The sequence below is a fragment of the Phodopus roborovskii genome, unplaced genomic scaffold (assembly GCF_943737965.1).
Source record: "Phodopus roborovskii unplaced genomic scaffold, PHOROB, whole genome shotgun sequence".
NCBI classification, from domain to species: Eukaryota; Metazoa; Chordata; class Mammalia; order Rodentia; family Cricetidae; genus Phodopus; species Phodopus roborovskii.
Genome location: NW_026126638.1, coordinates 4470231 through 4476230, shown reverse-complemented (window position 1 = coordinate 4476230; position 6000 = coordinate 4470231).

Sequence of the window (6000 nt, the reverse complement as noted above, 5' to 3'; positions counted from 1 at the left end):
AGAGAGACGGTGTGGAGTAGCGGGGGAGTGTGGCTCTCTGTGTCTGTGAGCGTCCGTGAGCACTGGGAGTGGCACTGGTTTGAAACTGGCTTTTTAACCAGTTATTTAAAAAGGTTGAGAATTTCAGGGCAGCTAAACTGGTAAGAATAGAAGGTTAGCATTAAATGCGAGTTAGAGATCTAGTGACCAGACACAGGGTTAACTTTTTTAACTTTCTATCTTCCCCAACTTTTTTTTTTTTTTTTTTTTTTTTTTTTTAATCTTTTCAAACCCGTTTAGAACTGTAGTTTTTGTTTCTGCTGTCCCTGTCCTCCGTGCGGGACGTGGGACAAAAAAGGTGGCTGGAGAGACAGCCGTGGGTGCTGGGAACCGAACTCTTATGTTTTTGGTTGTGAGCCTAGCCTTTAACGGCTGAGCCATCTCTCCAGCCCAGCGGCCGCACGCATTCTTTCCCTCAAATACTCATCCCGCATTGCGCAACCCGACCTCCGCTCAGCGCGCTCTCCTTCCCAGTTCCAAACAATCCTCACGCCCTCGCGTGCTGCGCAAAAGACAACGCTCGAGGCTACAAAGAAAACCAGAGACAAAAACCCGGACTGTTTCCGCCGCGAACATTTCTGCTCTGAGCGGTGGCCGCTGACTCGCCGATGGCAAGAGCAGGACGAGAGAGAAGGAGGCCGAGGGTCGGGCCGGGAGGGCTGAGCAGGCGGATTGCGGGCAGGGGAGCGTGTGCGGAGAGGAGTGCGGAGAGCGGGCGTGGGCGAAGGCTGTGAGCGAGCGAGTGTGGAGCGGGCGCCTGTGAGTCCGGAGGAGCTGGCGCAGCGGGCGGGCGTGAAAAAAATGTGTAGACCAGGCTGTCCTCGAACTCCAGATCCACCTGCCTCTGCCTCCTTCAGCAAATCCTACCGGCCTGCGCCACCAGAACCGGCGGTAATCTGCTTCGCTAACTCAGTAGTTGAAGCTTGTTCTTGATGATGTAAACTGCCTGATGGCGATTTTGTCCGCCTGTCCGAAGTGTAAGGAAGAAACAAAGGCTTCACCAAAGCTAGAATAAGGGAGAATAAGGAAGGCAGAAGAAAGATGACAAGAGAGAGCAGGAAGGGGAGGACGAAGGATAAAACCCGGACTTCATAGACAAGGACTCAGACCCGGGACTGAGCTATAACAAGGGCTTCTGCCAAGGTCCAGGCACTTTGGGCCTGAGTGTGTGGTGTGCACCTCTTCCAGCCTCTGTCTGCACTCACACGCATGTGCACCTGCTTACACAGAAATATGAATATTTAAAAGTAAACGTAACACGGCTCTTGCAACATAGATCAATGCTTTTATTGTTAGGCAAAAATGTGAATGTCTAAAATCAAATGTATGTATTAAAATGTGTTTAATAAATGTATCTTATTAAATGTACTTTTAAAACGCCATTTTCCATTTTTCTCCCTCAGAGGTAACAAGTAGATATGAGGTTTTAGACACGCTTTGCATGCATGACATAGCAATTTCTTTATGTAAATTTCGATCCTCCACAGAGATCTGAATGCCTCTGCTTCAAAGTACTAGGATTAACCGCATGAGTCACGATGCCTTAAGGGAAGAAAATTTTAACACTGTCTATCTGCACAGACTCGGGCAAGTGTTATTAGCATTGCCTACCAACAAAGCCAAAGCGTCTTGGCTGCTAGCTTGGGACTTCCTCTAACTTTCAAGCCCATCCCTAGCACCACAACCATCCGTATCACACCAGGCAAGTATCTGCTCCAGCTTATACTTTTAATTTTGGAGATGCAGCCTTTTGGCTTTACACTTGCTGTTGCCACGCTTATGCCATGCACTGGAATTTGGTACTTGCACTTTTACACATGGCTCTCCCAACAAGTAATGCGGAGGGCAACATGAATGAATGTCCATTAACAACTGGCTGATTGCTATTAGCAGGGAACTCCGAGCATTTTAACTTCCAGCAGCTGTCTCCTTTGTTTTTGATAACACAAAATTATGTGAACCATATTACATAAAAAAATAAAATGAACAGCATTATTGGGTTGGGGAAGACAGCTTTGTGTGTGTGTGTGGATTGTAGAAAAAGAATTTTAGCTCTTTCAGTCCCCACAGACTTCAGGCAAGTGTTATTATTAGCCCATTAATACGCTAGTTGACGTCTGCTGTCAGTGATTACAGAGACCTTTGTGGTTGGTATTTCCTGTGAAGAAAAACAACTGACCTACTTTTGTTTGCAGTGGAAAGTTCTGTAACTGGGATAGGATAGCAACACTTTTAGCCACCGGATTTTTTTTTTTTTTTTTTAATTGCAGTTTGAAATTTTTCTGAGTGTTAGTGTGATTTTATTACAAAATAAGTCAGAGAAGAACACTTGTTATTTGAATGAATTTGCATTTAAATCTTATGCTAACCTGTAGTTCCACTGGGTGTCTAGAAGTCATATAATTTTTTGGTTTTTAACCTGCACATATAAAATATCTATATATTTGGTTATGACCCAGCCATATACACACACAAAATCATTTGCAGGCAAATGCAACCCACTGCTTTAAGTTGACTAGGACATGTTATGAACTAAATTATGCCCTCTGCTTCCCTCAAGCCTGGAGAAAACATCATAGATGGTTCTAACCTGGTAACACCTCCCTCAGCCAAGGCCCTGGCACCTCCGCTTTCCCACCTTAACCCTAACCCTGACACCTCCTTCACTATGATATTCTGTAATGGCAAGAGTTTGTGATCTATCGTTTGTTTTCCTACTAGAAGATCTCCAATTAGGGGCTGGAGAGATAGTGGTTAAGGGTCCTTCCTGGCTGATTCTTCCCAGAGGACCCAGGTTCAATTCCCAACATTCGCATCCTGTTTATAGCTGTCTGTAGCCTCAATTCTAGGAGATCAGATACCTTCACACCAATATACATAAAATAAAGTTAAATAGATTATATTAAAAAAGATCTCCAATTAAATCTTCAATTCAAACGTAACAGGGGTAATGGTGCAAGTCCTAATTTTATAAAAGCTATTAACGTTCTGTAAACTGTTAAAAATAATTAAAACATACAAGTTAATTATCAGTTATCTCACAAATAATCGTATTCTTCAAGTCATGATTAATTACAGAAATAAGCTTCAGTTAGCCTCGTGTACATATGTTTTCAAAGTTAAGCCTTTGAAACAAAGTTTATCTATCCCATGCCTCATCTGCCACCAGGGTCCTGCACAAACTGTGGACACTTTTGGATCGACTGCTGCTGTACCTTGCTTTGTCAAAGTAAGGTTAATTTTCCCAAGTCCCTGCTCTCCAGAAGAGATTCAGATCTGAATCTGAACAGCAGAAGGCTTGCTGCTCTATGGAAACACTCAAGATGACTCCTGTATCTACAGTGAACTGCATAAGCCTCAAGGGCCTGAGTAAGTCTCTGTCATTTTCACTGATGCAAAAACCATTTAAATTATGCTTCCTGCTCAGATTTATTCTTCATGGGATTCTGACGACATTGATGACTAACTGTGGGTTTCACAACAGCATACACCCAGCTGTCTGGTCAGTGTGCAGTTTACCTTGCTGACAGGGTTCACATTAGCAAAAATTTAAACTCGCTAAAGGTTATGACAAATGAACAAACAACTAAGTTATGTAGGTCAAGGAAAATGAGTGATACAGGGTATGCATGTCTAAGATGGGGCTAAGTTATGACAGTATGTGTTAAGGTCTGAAAACAAGAAAGTTCAATTAAATCATAAAATTTTGAGTAAGTCGCATATGGGTCCAGCAAAGCAATTTAAGGTATGTGAAAAGTTATTTCATAGTGCTTTCTTTCTCTCTGTGTTAACTCCTCTCCCTCCCCTAAGCTGGATTACACAACCAGTTCTCCAGACCACCCCTACCCCCTACCCCACCCTCACCCCCGCCAGACTCCTCCCTTAACTTGCTCCTGTAAGACCCCAAAATGTAAGACCCTCAGAATGAGGGGTCTTCCAGATGCGGTCGATACCCCAAGAACTCAATGTCCAGTCCAGTTGCTGCAAAACGCAAGAGGCTTTAATGAACAGGAAACGTTTGCGCAAACGGGCTCCTCCAGCACGCAGGTAGGGAGAAGCCCCCTCCCCTGGGCCCAGGTGTTTTTAAAGGCAACTCCACAAGCTTAGGGAGGGGGTGGGACCCTCTGTCCATTGAGTATGTGACCCTTGGAAGCCGGACGGTCTTCGCTATTAGGGTCAGCAGGCCTTAGGGCCTCAGGTGTGTTAATTAATCTTGTCTGGGCAAACCAGAGTTACAGCTATCTCTTGACCCTATTTACCACCTGTTGACTCACAGGAAAGGAGGGCAGTGTGAATTCTTCTTATCTCAGGGCCTTGTGAGAGGAAGCTAGCAAATTCCAAGGAACAGATATTGGTTTCCAGGTTAGTCCATCATTAACATTACTTTTTAGGTCTTTCCCTCCTTTCCCTGTATTTCTTCCTAATTCCTCAAACCCAATTCCCTTACCAGGAAAAGGATGCCCTCTCCAGAACTGAGATAAAGTTTGCCTCTTACTCCAACCCATAAACACCTTACATTAGACTTCCTTGTTCATCTCTGCTCCTTATCTCTACCTTCATGGTCGATTTCCAACCCTCATGGATCCCTAACATTCAATCCTAGTATCCTCTGCTCCAAGCGGCTTCTGCCTTACCTCTATGAGCCTCTCCTTCCCATTAGTAAACAATTCCTTAAACTCGAAAACACTCTACCTTCAGCTCCATCCCTCCCCCTTACAGACCCATACAAATCTTTCCAAAATGCATAAACACTTCCAAAGAGTGACCTTTGCTCCTATAGCTCACCTCTCCAAAACTCTAGATAACACCGCCCATGGCTGACCTCCCTGTCTATGTGTTCTTGCCACAACCCCTCTGCTCATCACTAAATCTAACAAACTAACTCTGGGATCCCCTGTTGTGGAGTATTTAATCTGTCAAAGATGTATTACATTTGTTTATGCTGCAGAATATTACTTTAACTGTGTTAAGGTGTGTCTCTGCTGCATTTGCTTCACCTTGCCTGCCTAAGGCACCTGATTGGTCTGTCAAGAGCAGAACTGCCAGTAGCTAGGCAGGAGAGGGATATGTCGGGCTGCCAGGCAGAGAGAATAAATTGGAGGAGAAATCTAGGCTTGAAAGGAGAAGAAGAGGGGATGAGGGAGACACCCAGAAGGAAGATGCCAGGAAGCCACCAGTCAGACGTAGGGGAGCAGAAAAGTTAAGATGGACAGAAGGAAGAAAGGTCAAAAAGCCCCAAGGCAAAAGGTAGATGAAGAGAAACAGGTTAAGTTAAAGGAGCTAGCCAGAAATGTGTCTAAGCTAGGCTGAGCATTCAAAACTAGTAAGAAGTCTCTGCACCATGTTTGGGAGCTGGTTGGTGGCCCAAAAGAAAAAGCCTGGTACAATTGCCTCTCACAGTCTATTCTCACCAATATTTCCCTCAACTCCTAAACCTCTCCCACCTTCTTGTATTCCTTCCCTCCAAAGTTCTCTCCTTAAAAGTTCATCACTCACATTCCTTACCTGCTCTCTCATCAATCCATCCATACTTAGCATCATCTGGCTCAGTGTTCCCCAGACCCTCTACAGTCCTGTCCTGAACTCTCAAAGACCTCCTTCCCCATCCCTCTCATACACTTGTCCCCTTGATCCAAGACCCCCTCTGGGAACCACAGCCAAGTTCTCTCAACCTTTTCACATCAACCCCCCAAACCTGTTATAGACTGTCTCACTCACCATTTGCCGAGAGCCTCCCCCAAGTATCCATGTTCTTAAAATATTTCAATTTCAAAACACACCTATGCACCCCAGGAAAGACTTTTCTGCTGTAACAAAAGCCTCTGGAACCGTATTCTCACAAACACAGCCTGCTTTCAGATAACATTCCTTCCCAGTTAACTTTATATAGCCATTCTAAATGTTCCCGGTTCCTCTCAAGAACTCTCAAACTCCGGATCATAAGCACTCTTGCCAACCAAC